The following is a 17,101-nucleotide window of genomic DNA, read 5'->3' on the forward strand; positions in this document are numbered from 1 at the left end:
CGAAAAGGCAAAATTCATTCACAACTGGAAGGGACTGGTTCTACGAGCCACTGAATCCCAAGACTTCCTTATAGCCGTCTGCTTCTGCGTAATGCTTGGTTTCTGTTTTGGGAAAGACTGTATGGTCTTTGTAATCATTGATCTCATTATTAAGGCACTGTTCAACCCACAAAACCCTTTTCCTCGATGCATAAAACCCAACGGTTTGAAGAAGATGGAATTTTTCTTCTCACCTGACTGCTGCTACTCAGACCAGTGCAGCGCTGTTGTTGATTGGCATGTGCCCACTGAAAACAGATTAGGACTTTGTTGTGCAGTTTGTCAAGCCCTTGAAAGGGCCTCAGTGCTGGAGAACAAAGCTATTCTGGTGGCGCTCGGTTTGGGTTCTCATTTTTGCTGCCATGAGGCCTGTCAGCAGGGACACAATGCCCACCAGTGTTCGATAACCCTCACCTTTGTTTATGGTTAATGTGACAAATGTTATTTACAGGAAACTGAAGAAAAGCATAGACTTACTGTCAATGACAGGACAACCAGACCAGACAACAAAAGCATACCTCTTCATTTTAGTTAAGGATTTGTTAAAAGCGCTTATCACGTTGAACAGACAACACTTTCTGTCAACTTTTGTTCATATGTGTGAACACAAATAAGCAACAATGGTGGCCTGACTGGGCAGTATTAAAATAATGCTAACAATGTAGCTGCAGCATGTTTTTGCAGACACAACAATAAAGCTGTCTAACTCAAACCTGCGTCTAAGTTATACACAATGGTTTAAAAATGGATTGCATGCACAATTAATAATTAATCCTCTTCACTGGAAACACACGATTATTAAATATTAATGTGTGCTAACACAGTAGGTATCCTTATCTGCCCACATTGAAACTAATGTCATTGTGTTACACAGAGCTATGTTAGCATCAATGTGGCCACATTTGTAAACAACAATTTAGAAGTTAGCTTAGAAAAAGATCAGATGGTTTTTCAAAAATCTGTTCAGTATCTTCAGAAGGAATTAATATCAATATTGTTTATGCTAAAATGGTACAGGGGTTAGTATTTACGTGGTCAACATCCTGTCTTTTCCAAAATGTTCTGTTGACTTTGTTTTAAAGCAAAAAGGGGAAGAAAATCTTGGTGGTTTGTCTCCATTTGGGTTTGGAGATTCATGGTGCAATTAGCTTGGGGTTATTTTATTGCTTTGTTGTTGACATATCACATTATGATTATATGGCATAAATAAAAACTTAATAAAAAAGGGATTGCACTGATTACTTATGTGGTAGGTGGTGTTTTTTTTAAGTAATTCTACTAAAATACATGTTTTTAGAACTTTATTTAATCTATCCATTTTGGCTTTTCATGTGTTCCTAATTTAATAGTTTACATAATTAATTTGATCAAAATTATGTTATTTTCTTCTTAAAGAAACATGTTAAAACTGTAAATGTAGATACATTTTCTTAGGATTGTTTATGAGAAGTTTCTTTCATCCGTGGTATAAAGACATTTTGAACAGCATCTGCTATTGCCATCTTAAAAAACCCACAATGCATTTTGGTTTTCGAAACTATTTACCTAATTCTTCTCACTGTGAATACTTCTACTTCTACTTTTTATGTCTGATAAATGTATTTAAAAATTAACAATGTTGCTCCTAGTGGATCAATGTTTTTCTAAAACAAAAAAAGTTTTTTTATCTGGGTTAATGTGACCACTGTAGCTTGTAGTTTGTATATTATCTAAAAAATGGAATGCTTTTTATTGGAAAAAAAAAATTGGTCATCAATCTAATTGAAAGATGACAGCAAACAGAGCAACTCATCTACTTGCAGTATTGATGAGTATTTTTATACAATAGCTTATATTTGTTAAATATCTTGGATAGTAGTTTAAGGCATACTTATTAATATATGCGGCCTTTTAAAAAGCTAAACGATTTTACTTTATCAATTCCAAACAAGTCCAAGAACTTTTAAGCCTTTATGCTTGTATAACAAAATGATTTATCGTTTCATGCATGCATTTTAAGATTATTTTTTAAAAATACTTTTTTAAATTTAAAAACTCTTAAATAACACTATATTTAAACATCAAATCAATAACATTGAATCACAAATAAAAGTACTATCTCCGTTTTTTTTCTTTACACATGAAACATAGTTCCTTGTTTAAGAATTCCTAATTTACCTTCATTTCTTCCTTTATTTTACACCTTTGCCCATCTTAAATCATCTCTGTTGAAACAGTTTTAACCAAATACATTTGGATTTGGATAAAAATTTGGAGAAAAAATTCTAAATGACAAATCAAATAATAAACTTATGAAATGTAATAAATTGAATGTATTTCCAATGATACTTAGCTGTAGTAAGACAATGCTTTCAACTGAAAGTGGATTCACATTTTTACATCTGACTAAAGTTACCAAATTAATCCAACATAGTGTTCCTCCTTGCTCACTGTGTTAATTATTTTTCATTCTATAGCAGTAAATGGAATAATTGGCTCCACAAACATTGCAGTAATGAAATACTATTGGAGTTTTAATCAAACTTTAAATCAGCACAAACTTTAGTTTCAGCCATCTGGACACACAGCTATTGCTTAGCATAGCACATTCATTAAAATAGATACACTTAGTAAATCAAAGGCTAGCTTAAGAATTGACCCTGGAGATCTATTTTAACAAAAAATTGTACTGGTTAAGTAGCTTGGTTTTAGCTCTTATTTTGGAATGAGCTAGATTTGACGATTGGCAATTTGAACACGTTTGTAAATGAATTTTTTCCCCCCACGTTATTGCAGGCCATAATTAAGGCGCAATTACAGGGATTTATGTTTTGTGAAATACAGAATTATAGTAAAGTCCCAACTGACTATTGCTCAAGATCACTTTTAAAGATTTTACAAAAAGTCTAACTCTTTAAGTGGGAAAAAAAGGAAATGAAATGTGGTCTTAAGCCTTTGTGCAACACTTTAGAATGCCTAACAATGTGAGTATACAATAACAGGAGTTTGTGCATCAGACAATTGGATTTGCTTTCTTAGGTTGAGGACTTTGCTGTATTATTTCTATGTTCAATTCTCTATTTGGACTCCTTTATCTCATAGAATATAACTTGTTTCAGATGTAAGATATTATTTCATGCCATTTTTCTATTTCCTAAGTTAATCAGATTCATATTAATTAAAGTCAGATGACAGACTTCAAAAACTTTGCCAAGAAGAGCTGTTTTACAGATCGCCATCCAGACTCAATAAGAAAAGACATAACATTTTAAACGTCTATGCTGAGTAGTTCACTGATCATGACAATTCCCATTAGACTAATGTCAGATAATGGATTGAGACACTTTCTTCTTTTAAGGTTAGCTCTGCTTTATGTTTCAACTTGTCCCAATGACATCAGAGAGCAAAAATAGGTTTACAAGACAATTCTATTTTCAAGAGGTTGATGTGGAGAAGACATAGATGAGAGTAAGTAGAACACGGTTAGAAAAAAAAAAGTTTCAATCGCCTGCTTTGACACATAAAGAGGCAGCTTTAAGGTGTTCCATGTTGTTTATCAATTTCTGCACAGTAAGGGAAATGCATAGTTGAAAATTGATTGCCCACGAATGCACAAGGATAATACACAATAAGGGAATCGATAAATATCATCATGCTTGATGATAAAAAGGGGAAAAGCAATTATGATTTCTAAAAGTGCTTCTCAGTGTAGTTGCATTAGCGAGCCTCCAGTGAGAGCAGCTCTCTGTTCTCTCCCTCTGTCTTTCCGTTCCCAGTGCTTCTTGGCAAGCTCAGCCAGCAGGAATGTGAGGTTGCTTTGTGCTCCTCTTTGCCGGGCTGCTGGGGTGTGAGTGCCTGGTCCCTGGCTGCTTCGAGCTGTTTAGTTTAGGCAAGGATGGGCCGTTCCTCACTGTTCTGCTCTACTCCGCAGAGCATTGCATTGGCAATTGTTGTTTCTGTAACACCAAAAGGGAAGAGGAGCCGCTCCCTGGCGCCCCAGTAAGGCATGGCCGCCCCTTCCTGTGTGAGCCGCTGATGGCTACCAGATGGTGGGTGAAGAAAGAGGAGGATGGGTCTTAGAGAATCTTGTAATACTTGATTCTCTTTCTCATTAATACTGCTGACCTCTGTATTACTTAAAAAAAAATCTTTTAATGAGAGATATTTAAAAGGAAAGATGTTTTTTCTCAGACTTTAAGATTTATATCCTAGGTGTACCGTATTTTCCGGATTATAAGCCGCTACTTTTGTCACAAGCTTTCAACCCTGCGGCTTATTCAATGATGTGGCTAATTTATGCATTTTTTTTCTTTTTTTTTAATGCATTTTTCTAACGGCCGCAAGGGGCGCTCGAGCAGAAAGGCTCAGACTGAGACAGGGGGAATACTGTATATATGTTGAGGAAAAAGCAAGTTTTATGTAAATTCCCTTTCTGTGAATGAATAGCACGAACAGACCTTCATTAAGGAAATTGCAAGAAGAATTGCACATGACACAGCTTTCAAGTTAAAAGCAATCGTTAAAAGCAGTGTAAAAAAATCCCCCATCACCAAGGGGTCTACCTTAAACTTTGAAAACTCTTCCTGTGAACCGTCTTTCTTTGTAAATAAATAATGTGTTGAACCTTTCCTGCGATTACTTTTTTTTCTTTCTGATGGTGGTCAGAAAATGCAGGGGAGGTCCTCTCCGCCGAAGAACCCTCAGAGCCTCCAAAGTGGGTTAATAAAGAATCATTCAACGTTCTTCTGGGGGAAACCTTCTTTTATCACAGATCCCCTTCACTCTGTATTTTAAACATGATCGCGCACCCCAACATACTTCCGCGCTCCCTCTTGCGCTGCACGTGCTCCCTCCTCTTTCTTACATACGCAGCGGTTTCAGCACATACACATTCTCATTCTACAACACATGTTTCAATGTGGGCACATGCGGCTTATAGACAGGTGCGGCTTATGTATGTACAAAATGGTTTATCCTTTAAAAATGTAATTGGTGCGGCTTATAATCAGGTGCGCTTTATAGTTCGGAAATTACAGTACTTTTTGGCACCCTTTAAATTTTTACAACTGCAGGTACATGCACTAGGATCGGGTAGCGACAGTCCAGTGTGAACCCCATATGCAAAAAGCGCCTTCAAGAACCTGCGATTAACGCGTTCTTGAATGTGCATCACATGACTGTAGTATACGTAGCATCAGACAGGAATGGCCTAGGTTTCAGGCTGTGAAGTCTTTAATTTGATGACCAGATGCTTATTAACCCCCCCACACACATACATACATCTCCATCCCCCCAAAAATAATTCAATCATACAACATGCCTTTTATTTGATAGGACAACCTGGTATTGCCTTGTTTTGAGGTTGATTTTTATCTTTTTTTTATCTAACAAAAGTTTTGTATTTTTAGGGTTAAAACACTTGTGGGCCCTATCCATCAGTTTTTGTGCTTGGTCTGATGTAAATATGTGCAAATAACATCTGTCCAAAAATAAATAAATAAATAAATATTATTACTAAGTTTATGGGGGATGGTATGCCCAGAATAAAGGAACAACTGAGTATAACTGTTGTTCCCAGCAGTCTTGTGATATCCTTCCTCATTGTGCAGACATTTACTTGCAAAAATGCATTTTCAACAGGAGTTTTTTTTTTTTTTTACAATTTCACAACTTTTTTTTGTGTGAATTCCATAATTATAGAAGACAATTACTTTGAAGGTAAATGGACAAATGTTGTCTGTGGGAACCTAGCTTAGCCTGAATTTTTTTTCCCATGGAGATTATGTTGTATCCCCCTGTTTAACTTGACCCAGTGGGGTGCACTTAGTGACTGAAAGGATCGGATAGTTTGAGTGATTAGGTCTGGTGTTTGCTTTTAAAGGTAGAAGTGCATGCAGTTGTACATGTTCACATTTAACAGTTCACCTGTCTTTTCCCCATACACACATGCATAGCTGGCATTCTAGTTATGTGGTGCTGTGTGATATGAGCCTCGCTGCTATGTCCACAGCCCCTAATATAGCCCACTGCTGTCATGGTACTTTTTACCCCTCTTCACCTGCTCTGTGCCGCGACTGTCAATACATGGGAATGTTTAGCCAAGGCTGTTAGTGGGCTGACTCGGACAAGGGGGTTGTTGGAGTGCCGGACTTGCAACTTAATGTGAAATATTGCAAATGACCTGCGTAATTTCCCAGGTTTCTGTGACTCAAACAGGCGGTGAGTAAAACTATTATCAGTTGGTCATTTAGTTTTTAATCTGCTAGTTTTTGTTTCCTAGTTTTCTAAGAAACCAACAAAGATGAGCTTGTTTACAGGTGATATTGGAGGGATTTTCTAAAGTCTTTTTATTAAGTATGAATAAAGTTTTACCTATTATTGTTCTGCTCTGTACCCAACATAGGAAAAACATGAATTCTGTTTGGCTTTTGAATTTTTTTCTGCACTTATCGGCTGACTTGTGTTATGGTGGTGCATCATAAGAAAAAAGTCACAGGTTTTCAAACCACAAAAACAAATTGGTCATGTTGTCTCTGTGGTACAATATCTATGCCTCATCAAAACCATGAGAGTGCAGGATTCCTTTAGGTTGTGTGTAGCATTATGGGGAACCCCCATCCCACTGCTGTTAGCCACAGGCGCTGAACAACCTGCACCATTTCCCTTTAAAGAAAAATATAGCTTTGAATATTAGCAGTCTAATGTCTAATATCTAATATAATATGTGGTGCTCAGGAGAAGGAACAGAAAATGCATGCTGACAAGAAAGCATAGTTTGCTAAATAATAAGCAAACATCTACTAGCTCCTTCCTAAAATATTGTCACTGAGCAGATGTGAAACTTTTAATGTATTTATCTTGTTTTTTGCAATCTGTTTGTTTGTTTCCTTCCTTTTTACTGGTGTTGATCTCTCTTCAATGTTTTTCTTATGTTTGTGCACAGTCGGATTAGATTAAACTGACAAGTGAGTGCGAGTCTAAGGAAAGAGTTGCCTTTGAGATATATAGGGATCTACAGTAAAGACAAAGTCCCACTCCAATCATCTTTGATTATTTGATTGATATTTGATTCTTTGATGATTATGCCAGTTTTAGCAAAAATTAAAAAACCAGTGCCGTTTTCTAGGACATAATATCTGCAGAGCAGCAGGAGTTTGTTAGAAATCTCCCTCTGAGTTGTGGGCGGGACTGTTGACGTGGAGTAGTCCTGCCCCTTTTTCATCAACCATTTGCTTTTACTCTCCCGCCAACTTGCAGCCCTCTTCAACCCCAATTTAGCATTAGCGGTGCAACAAAAACGGTGAGCGATATTGGAGCTATCTAGTCGTACGGAATTGATCCATATGCCAGCTCAGACAAAGAAAACAAAGGCATTAGTGGATGTATTTGTCTGCAAGTTAATGCATTGGAGTGGAGCGGAGCAGGGAGCTTATGGGCTGCCAATTGTAGATTGTACGTAACAACTACAAGCTTTGTCAAACAGTATTTTAAACATCTGATTCAACACAATTTGAATAAAGAAATATTTAGAAAGGCAGTTTTAATCTTAGTCTTCTTTATACATGTCTTTCATTATGAGAAAAGTGCTACAAGAACATGTTAAAAACACAATTCTCATTGAAGTGGTTCTTTAACTAGCATGAATCGTAGTAATTTAACTACATTGTCTATTGGATTTGTTTATTGGATACGATTGTGGCGGTGCTGCAGTAGAGTTAAAATGAATAAATAAATAATAAAATGCCAAATCCCATTGGCAGTTTAGCACATAGGAAATGAGTGTCAAGTCTGTTAAATCCAAAACCAACGAAGTTAAGGATGAACTCTGCAAGGTGGTGCATGTTTACAACGCAAATACTAACATTTCCCTTTATGTGGAGAACACGACCTTCACCATTGCTGAAACTCCCTTTGCTGCAGTGCCAGATAATAAGAGGCTGCAATGCTCGGCGCTTACAGAAAAGAACTCGAGGGCTTTTGCAAACTGAGCTTTAATATGACGCCCTTCCAGTGTTGTTGAAAACCAAGTTTTCAAGATCTGATCAATTTAATGGAACCAGCCCACAGTATTATGTCATGACATGCTATCACCAGACATTTAGAAACAGGGTATCGAGTTCTCTGAGAAGAGCTGTGCAAGATATTACCAGTGTTTTCTGCTGCTAAATTGCCAGTGAAAAAGCTGCGATGGTGCTTCTCGCAAAATGTAGATATGTTCATTTTACTGAACACACATTTTGGCTCAAGCTATTTAGTTAAGGTACAATTGGAATGTTTTGGGGTTTTAGTAAAGGCTTTGCTACATGTGTTAATATTTTGGAAATGTAATACTTTTATGTATTTGTGCATTACAAAAATTTTGAATAAAAAATCTATGATGGATTATTATTTTTCCCGATCTATATGTAAATGTTTTTAAAACATTCCCAACCCTATTTTCTTAAAATGTGTCTAAAATGATTGGTGAAAAAGGCAACGATCTTTTCGAGCAAGATTTGTGCAAAATGGTAAGTAAATTAAGCTAATTCTTAAGTCAACACAACATTTTCTGAACTTTATAGTGTGATTTTATTTTTTTACAGTTGAAATTTAAAGAAAAAAATAAAATAAAAGCATTGATAAAGACTGAAGGCTCTGCTGTTGGTCCTGTTCTGGTCCTTCACAGTAATTTCATTAGTTACTGTGGTTCTGCTTTTGTTCCAGTTGCAGCCTGAAGCTAGTAAATGGGTGTGCACACACATACACACACACACACACACACACACTTACAAAACAAGACAGAGATGCAGCAGAGACCCTTTCTCTTTAAAGGGATTCATTTTGAGAGTAACGTGAAGCAGAGCCCTGAAGGACCAACTGCCCTTGACCACCTACTTTTTTCCTTTCTCTGAACCTTCCTTAGGAACTCCACTTACCTTTTTACTGATTTTTTTTTTTTTCATTTGCTTTTTTTGCATTCTTTTATTTTTACTTGTCCTGTCCAACAGCTTGGCAGGCAGATGAGAGCTGAGGGCCTCTTGTGTTGGACATATTTTACTTTAACAAGAGGGGTTATTAATCTTCAGACAAACCAAAGGTATGACTGAATAACATTTTTTTTTCTTTTTTTGCATTCTTGAAAACTGTGAAGTTCTTCACTTCATGTTACAGTTTTGAACATGTCTTTCTGACAACCAGTTATCAGATTTTCAAGGTTGGTATTTTTTCTCTGGCCATTGAAAATTTATTTATTGGAAATACCATAGTATGATAATGTTGGTAAACTTGAAAGATAATTGAAGCATGAATCCTTTGTAAAGCTGGAAAGTTGTTAAAAACCTGATATCTTATTGCATTCCTGCTTTGACTGTGTAGAGAGAGTTATGCCTGGTTCCCTGGTTATTTCTGAAATCATTTATTATGTATTTGATTTTTATTGATAAATCCAAATGACTTTTATGTATTTGAACTTAAAATGCAGCACAATTGATGTAATGCTTTAACGCTTTCTCCTAACCTGTTGCATGCTAAAATTTAATTTGACTGCACCACTTTTTTTCAAACCTATTAGGACTGAAAGGAGAATTGTGTGAGCATTTCTTCTCCACAGTCAAGAAACAGTGTGATCATGTGAACCAAGTCTGCTTTGCCAAAAGAATGTGTTGAATTCCAAGGATGCAGCTTTGACAAGTGTGTGTGACTCTGCACAAGAGCTCTGATTGGGCCAGGTTTGAAGAAGCAAAGCCAGATGGGATGAAAATAGGAGCAGGCAGTAAGCATGTAATGAAAAGAAAGAATTGCAGATACAAAGGCTGTGCAGAAGCAATGCATGTGTAGCGTTTTAGCCATCTGCTTAGCTAGATCAAAATACTAAAATAATGCAATGCTGTGTGGATGTGATGCATTTGTTTTGAGACTAGCATATTTCTGAAGTCACATGAGCTAGTTTTTATCTCAAGCACAGCTTTTACTATTGATAGCTGTGAGTAGGCTGCCATCTGCACTTGCAGTCCTCAGTGAGCTGACTGAATAAAGCTCTGTATTAAAATGGGTCATTTAGAACATTGAGTCTGGGAATAGTTTTATCAGCAGTTCCCATAGGTTGTGCAATTTAAAAACATATTTGTGTTGTCGAAGTGCTAGGGTTTAAACATAGACAGTCCTCTACCTTTGCCACAAAAGCAGCTGATTTCCTTTGATGAAGCATTGAGGAAGACCAATGCAAGTTAATGGTTCCCTCAACATTCATTAAAGTGGTAAATATTCTTCCATAGACCTTCTTATGAAGAGGTTGGATAATTTCTTTTCCAAGCCGTTTTATGTCAAGCACAGAAAGGATAAACATTAGGACTTCCTTGATGCATATTGTAATTTCAGTTTAATTTCCTTCCCATTGCTCTATAGATAATGGGTATTGATTTGTGACTAATATTTTGCCCTATCCTTTGCTATTGAATTTCGCAATACCTTTTTACATCCAATAGGAGCAATAACCATAAGTCACAAGATGGGTAGGAAGTTGTAATTAAAGCAACATTAGTTCTGATTTTGTGTATCAACTTTTCACGTCTTAATGTTTTAAGTATCATTTTGCTCCTATGCCAATGCTATACATTCCACCTACTTAAAACCAAAAATTGTTTCTTTCTGCCACATACTGTAGGATTGACATTTCTGACGGCCTCTTCAGAAACTAGGCTACTTCCTTTTTCAAAACCACTCTGTCAGCACTGCTAAGAGGAGCAGTGCAGGCAACTTTTCTTTTCTTTCTTTTTTTTGAGATCGAGGGAACAATGGGAAAAGACTGAAGCCATTGAAATTTAATTGGAAATGCTACAAAAAATGCTCAAAAGTCAGGATTACAATCAGTATTTGAGAGACCATTGTCTTGTGCATGATGAGGTGACAGTTTCACCTTCAAAGTTGAACAGTGTGCAGCTTTTAAGACAACATTGACAAGTCAATGCCGTTGTCTTACCGTCATTGCAACAGTCGCAAGACTAAAATACAATTTTTTTCATCACCATTGAACAGCAGTGTATTTTTTTTAAAACCTACAACAGCAATGCCTTACAAAGCCAAGACCCTAACTAGCTAATCTTTTCTAACTCACTGCAAGAGCTTTGCTTGGAATTGCCTTTACATCATGTTTAGATTGAGTCTTATAAATATTGCACGATATATTCTTCTTAGAATATATTCTGCTACTTAAGAACAAAATCTGTTTTGTAGCTCTTAGGACCACACTAAATTTAACTCTTAAACTGACTTCATTTTTTTAATTGTGTTGTTTCTCTATTTTCTTATTTACATTGTATTTTGGTAGTTTTCCTAATTGTGTGCCTTAAATCTACATTGATCTTAAACAACATCATTATTAACTAGTCAGTGTTATTCTTCTATATGGAAATATTTAATGTTTTTTATTTAGCTGGAGATTACTAACTATTTGTATTTTAAAAAAGAAAACTCTAAATCTGTTGCCAGTAATTTATGTCCTACTCTTTAAATTTACTGTTGGAAATGTAATGTGAAATATTTGTGCCTCCATGAAATCAGTTTACTTTTGACAAACCAAGTAAAAAATTACAGAAATTGCCAAAGGTGAATAAAATATACAATGTTTACAACTGGTGTGTCGCTCCTAACATATCTGGCTGGGGGGATCTAGCACTGTTAAGACTGCTGCTGGTGATGCGTGAAATTCAACAAGTTAAGGGAAGCGTAGTGGTGTGGAGAAACTCAAGAGTGCACATTCCACACATTGCCTCTAAAGTATGTGTTCTCACTGTGCATACCTGCCTTCATCTGAAAGTGAAGTAGTATCAGAAAGTAACAACTGTGAGTGAAGGTGTGTAGTAGTTTGAAAAGGAGGTGTGTCTTTGGCTTTCCTTAGATACAAGCCTCAGCAGGCCAGGCCCTCAGCTCTGGCAACAAAAAAATAAATATGGACTATGACTATGTAAAACAAAAAAAAAATCTTGTTGGACTCCTGAATGAAAGAAATTATAAACTATTGTTCACACAGTTATATTTGTGATGTTGCACTACTCAAAAAAAGCAAATTTCTGACAAGTAAAAGGAAATGAACTCTTGTCTTTTTCTGTCCATCCAGCTTGGCAGTTTTTTTAAATTTAGTTTTTCAACGACTGTAACCTAATCTTACTCAACTAGCAATGCTTTAGCATTATCAGGCTGTGTTCTTATCTCCCATTCAGCCTCGGAAGCCATTTCCTTGTGGGCAGTCTTGAAAGAGAGAGCTGCTAATCACATTACGTCTAAGGTAACATCTTACTGGTCATTTAATGAGATTTAGAAAAGTTTTCATCGCAAAGATTGAATTAGGCTGGTGATCCCAACTTCATGGGGTTAGAGCTGCTATTTCTAGATGGCATAGAACATATTCTTGCTGTATTTTCCTAAACACTAATGTCACCGGTGTTAATAAAATTTGCACCAGTGTTATTTTTTTCTGTACTTATGGTATATGAAAGATTTAAAGCTTCTAGTTAGCTAATTGCTCAGATTTGAGCGTGCATGCACCCACATTCACCCACACGCCCGATCATGAAGTCATTTATCTCACTATGCAGTGGTCCCCGTTACAGCAAAAAGCAAAGGGATCACCACTAGTCTGATTCAGCTATGATTGTCTGTTGCCTGTAACTGATATTGGTTGTTATAGCTTGCTGAGGCTTTCTTGACTTTTGAAATAATTGTCAAAGAAACAAATAACAGTACAAACTGTCACTGCAGTTAGTCTTTAATGATTGGTATGGACATATTCATACTTACTTGAACCTGTGCAGAAGGGAATAAAAAGCCAAGCTGAGAACACAGAGTGGGACGGTTTACTTTCAGGCATGTGGACACCGCTTTTAAAGTGCTGGAAGGTATTTTTGGTTCTACCCACCCATCTAGAGCTGGCCACTTGTAGGTGTTCTTTATTGTAGAGGCAGCATGCGTTGGGGGTTGCAGTGGGCATTTGTTGCCAGGGAGGTGATTTGTTATTTTCACCCCATTGTGTCTACTTCCTGTGGGTCATGGGTTATTGAAGCTGGGTGTTGCAGACTTTACAGATTGAGAAGAGGGGAGGGAAGTCAGCAGGATAGGCAGGAAAGTGGTCAGACCTCACTCGACAACAGTGGCTGATCAGCAGCTTGCTGTGTTTTTATCTGAGCTTGGCTAGGACTCTTCCGAACCAGGTAAATGGAAATAAATTACATTTTTAAACAAATGTGTTATTTATAATCTTTAAATCTGTTTCTACTCTATCTTTTGCTGATTTTAAACGTTAAATCCTAGATAAATTTGCAGAGCTATGCGAGCGCAACAGGAATGACCTTGGCTTTAGTGTGCATTTTTATAAAAGATCTTTCATTTACGTATTTTTAAATCATTAAGACTTCTATAGGTTTCAAATAAAGTTTGTTTGGGTACTATAAAGAATGTAACTTTGGTTTATACTAAATGCATTATTAGTTTAAAATATATACTTTCTTATTTTGCAACAATGAAACATTTCGTGCCTAAAAACATCAAAGTACTTGTATTTTTTACAGATTTTCCAACTAGAAGTTAGTTTTTTTTTTAGCAAATGGAGCCTTGTTTTTTATTGACAAATTTCCTCCTCTGCTTTTTAATGTGTCACTTTGCAAACACAATTCCTTGTTTGTGCAGTGTTCTCTCTAAAGTTTGCACTAAGCAAACTTTGAAACTGAACAGTGACAATAGGATGCAAAACAGGAAACCTTTTTGCCCAGAATGAGTGTTGGGAACAGTGGACGAGGACGTTAAATCCTTCAAGTGGAAATTTCTATTATTTGAATTTTTTTTTTTTTTTTACTGTTTGTTTTTTATCTTTTTTTTTTTTTAAAGCTGCAAGGACCTCAACGTACTTGGGAAAAGGCAGTTGGTTAGTGTATGATGAAAAACTAGTGGTTAAACAGCTGAAGAGTTTCCATCATTATAGGTAACCACTGACGCTTCTGTGCTTTCTCAGTCGTACACAATGCAATGCTGTGTTAATATTTAAACCTGCTCACTCTGTGTTAATGCTTCACACTTTGGGTACAGTTTAAATCTGTTGGGAAGCAATGTAGTAAGTTTGGGAGTATCCACTTTACTTGACTACATTGCAGAAGCACTTATGGGTTTTTTTACTTTATATTTTCCCCACTATTTGAGTCTATTCTCTTGCTTGTTGTGCATATATGAAAAGATTGCTGGAAAACTGTTTATTCTTCTTCTGATAGGAGAGTTTTTGATAGTACAACATGACTGTAAACAAGAAAAAACATCATCTCAGAACTTTTCTTTAAATTTTATCTTTGTTTTCGATTTACAACAAAAGCACTGAAATCTAGAATAGCTTATTGCTGTCTATGACTTTTTGGTTTTCGAGAACAGTGTTTGCAGAGAAAGCAGCGGAACTACCAAGGTCTAAGTTTTTTAAAAGGTGACCTCGATTTTTAAGGTTAAGTCATGTGAGAATTTTACAGTTGTGCATAAAGGGAAAGTGAATGTGGAATGTGGAATGGAATAAGAGTTGAAATTAAAGATTGAACAAAAGAAGCATACAAAGCAATATTTTTTAACCATATATATTAGGGGCTCTTCGAGTCTAAAGGAAGTGGATAATCATTCACATAATGACACCGTCTCAACTATGTAGAGTCTTAGAGGGAACATTTTATGTAAACACAGCTGCTGAAGGTTGGTGTTTGGTCATTCTGCAGCTTTGAAGCATTTAAAAACTCCTGCTTGCAGAAGTGGGCTCACACTTGGGTGTCTTTATGATGCATAACAGATGTCTGTTAACCAATTTATTTCTGAAAAGGTCTGAATGGAAGGATGCTACGATAACAGAAATGTCTTAGCTGCAGCAAATGTTTGTATTTTCTTGTTTGTTTTATATTCTTTTTCTGGCAAGAGGAAACACGTATGCCTATAGCCGCTCTTGTTTTTGCTGTTGCACGAGTGTCTACAGGGGATTGTTAGACTGTTTGTTTGGCATGCAATATCACAATATTGCTGTTTGTAATTTTGCAATTGTGTGGTGTGAATTTGTTGAAGTAAACTATTTATTTAGAATGTGTTCCATTTGAAAGCATTTTGACAAGATCAAAAGTTGCTTCAGGAAATGGGCCTTTTCCCACATTTTTGTAGTATAGAGATTTTAATTTCCAAACGGACGTTCCCATATTGGGAGCACATGCACAGCAAATCCGTTCAATATCAGATTTAACTTCAAATTTTTCATGTGACTTTTAAAAAGATGAATCCATTGTCCTTTATTAATGGCAGCAGTTATCCAGTGTCTCAATATAGGATTGTTCTTATTATTATTATTAAGTTTTGGTATTAGGTCTGCAAGTAACATCAGATAATTGACTACCATAATGCCAGAATTTTCTGAAGATCTAATTTTCTTCATCAACTTGCATTTAACTAAAAAACCTCTAATTATCTCTGACTGAGGCACAAGGGAACAGCGTATTTCTGACCTCTGGTTTTAAAGAGCAGCTTTTTTGTTTGTTTCTACCATTTGAAAATATAATTGGTGAAGCTTCTTTAACTTAACTGATCTCTTGGTTTCGAACTCGCGCGATTTATACAAGAAAATTAAAAAATAGCTACTGTCCACTAGTTTAACCATTTGGTTGAGATTCTAACATTTTAAAACATTTCAAAAGGAAGGCTAATATAACAATAAAGTAACAAATATAACCTATTAAAAAAATAGGGTCTGGTTTTCTAAATTGGAGATGTATGACTATAGAAGAGAAGCAGATTCTAAACATTGTTGATGCTTGTTGGGATTTAGGAGTTGTGCTTGATAAATGTAAACTATTGCATTAATACCCATGTGACTAAAATAGCTCATTGCATTTAGTGCATTAGAAGAATTCTGGATTTTAAGCTTTGTTTCCTTTAAATGGGCTGAGATTTGAGGTTCCCAGAGATGTTTCTGACCTGTGTGGGAAGAAGAGATGCTTGCATAAATAGGGGTCTTGTGTTGTGTGTCAGATTTGCTCTTTTCTTTTTAAATACAAGAGCAGTAGTTGAATTGGAAGCTTGGCTATACTGTGGACAGATTGAAATGCAATTTATATTGCAACTATGAATATCACAGTGTTGTAATAGGGCTGGGTTGATAAAATCGATTAATTGATCTGAATCAATCCAAGCAGTATAGATCTATAATCGATCCATTAAAGTAGAGATTGATCTTTTATGCCTTTTCTTTTCTGCTGACCTAACGCATAAATGCAGTTAACCCAAAGTCCGCTAGCTTGATGCTAACGTATAATGGAATCTCCCATTGGACGGCAAATTCTAACGCTTGGTCAACCTGAACCTACATTGCTGACTAAATATGAATATCTTTAAAACATATAAAGATTATTATTGAATTTCTATACAAATATTTCTAAATGTGTAAACCGTTTTAATTTAAAATTGAATTGAATTGAATGGATCAAAAGAATAGAAAAAAACGTGAATCAAAATGATCCAAGCTCTGGCGAATCGAATCAAATTGATTCTGAAAATTATTGGGGATACCCGCAATAGTGGTAATCTTATACTCTGTATTATTTTTTAATAATGGACATTTTATCTTATATGGTAGTTGGGGATAAAGAGATGATTGCCTTACTATTTAACAGATCATTGTGTAATGACTGCTGAAAACTAAATGTGGACCACTTGCAGAAGTTAATCCATTTAGATAACATATAAGTATTTAATTATTGTTTATACTTTGTACAAATTATGCAGACAGAGACACTGCATTTGGTGGATTTAGTGATTCAAAGTGTTGTCATGGATATCTGATTTAACCTAATGACAAGTGTTTGCTGTAGGGCTGCATAATATTAGTAAAGCATGTGGTAAATGAAGTGGTAAAACTTTGTAGTAACAACATGACTTATAAACAAAGACCTCACAATATGTTGTTAATATTTCTTTAAATTTTGCCAAGTTGACTGCATTGATTCATCCAGACACAATTAATTTAGGAAGACTTCAGTTTACAGTGAATATTGTAATTGCAGCAAAGCAGCAAGTACTGAAGAACACCTAAGTTACCTACTAATTT

At 35.8% G+C, this 17,101-nt stretch overlaps 1 protein-coding gene across 29 annotated transcripts in view; it reads left to right on the forward strand.

The window, feature by feature from the left end:
* Window positions 1-17,101, forward strand: part of LOC101173122 (GRB2-associated binding protein 1) — a 51,992-nt gene that overhangs the window by 5,861 nt on the left and 29,030 nt on the right. For 4 of the 29 annotated variants that reach the window (XM_078943394.1, XM_078943398.1, XM_078943400.1 and 1 more), the window contains exon 1: window positions 13,068-13,202. The exons of 22 other annotated variants lie outside the window; for them this stretch is intronic. The gene's annotated coding sequence lies outside the window, so the exon portion shown is untranslated. Of the gene's footprint in view, window positions 1-6,064; window positions 6,238-8,885; window positions 9,095-13,067; window positions 13,203-17,101 lie in introns of those variants that run through there. 3 more of the 29 variants (XM_078943395.1, XM_078943397.1, XM_078943401.1) reach the window with 2 other exon arrangements.

The sequence above is a fragment of the Oryzias latipes genome, assembly GCF_053564925.1.
Source record: "Oryzias latipes strain Hd-rR chromosome 1 unlocalized genomic scaffold, Olatipes_Hd-rR_3.1 chr1_Y".
Lineage (NCBI taxonomy): Eukaryota > Metazoa > Chordata > Actinopteri > Beloniformes > Adrianichthyidae > Oryzias > Oryzias latipes.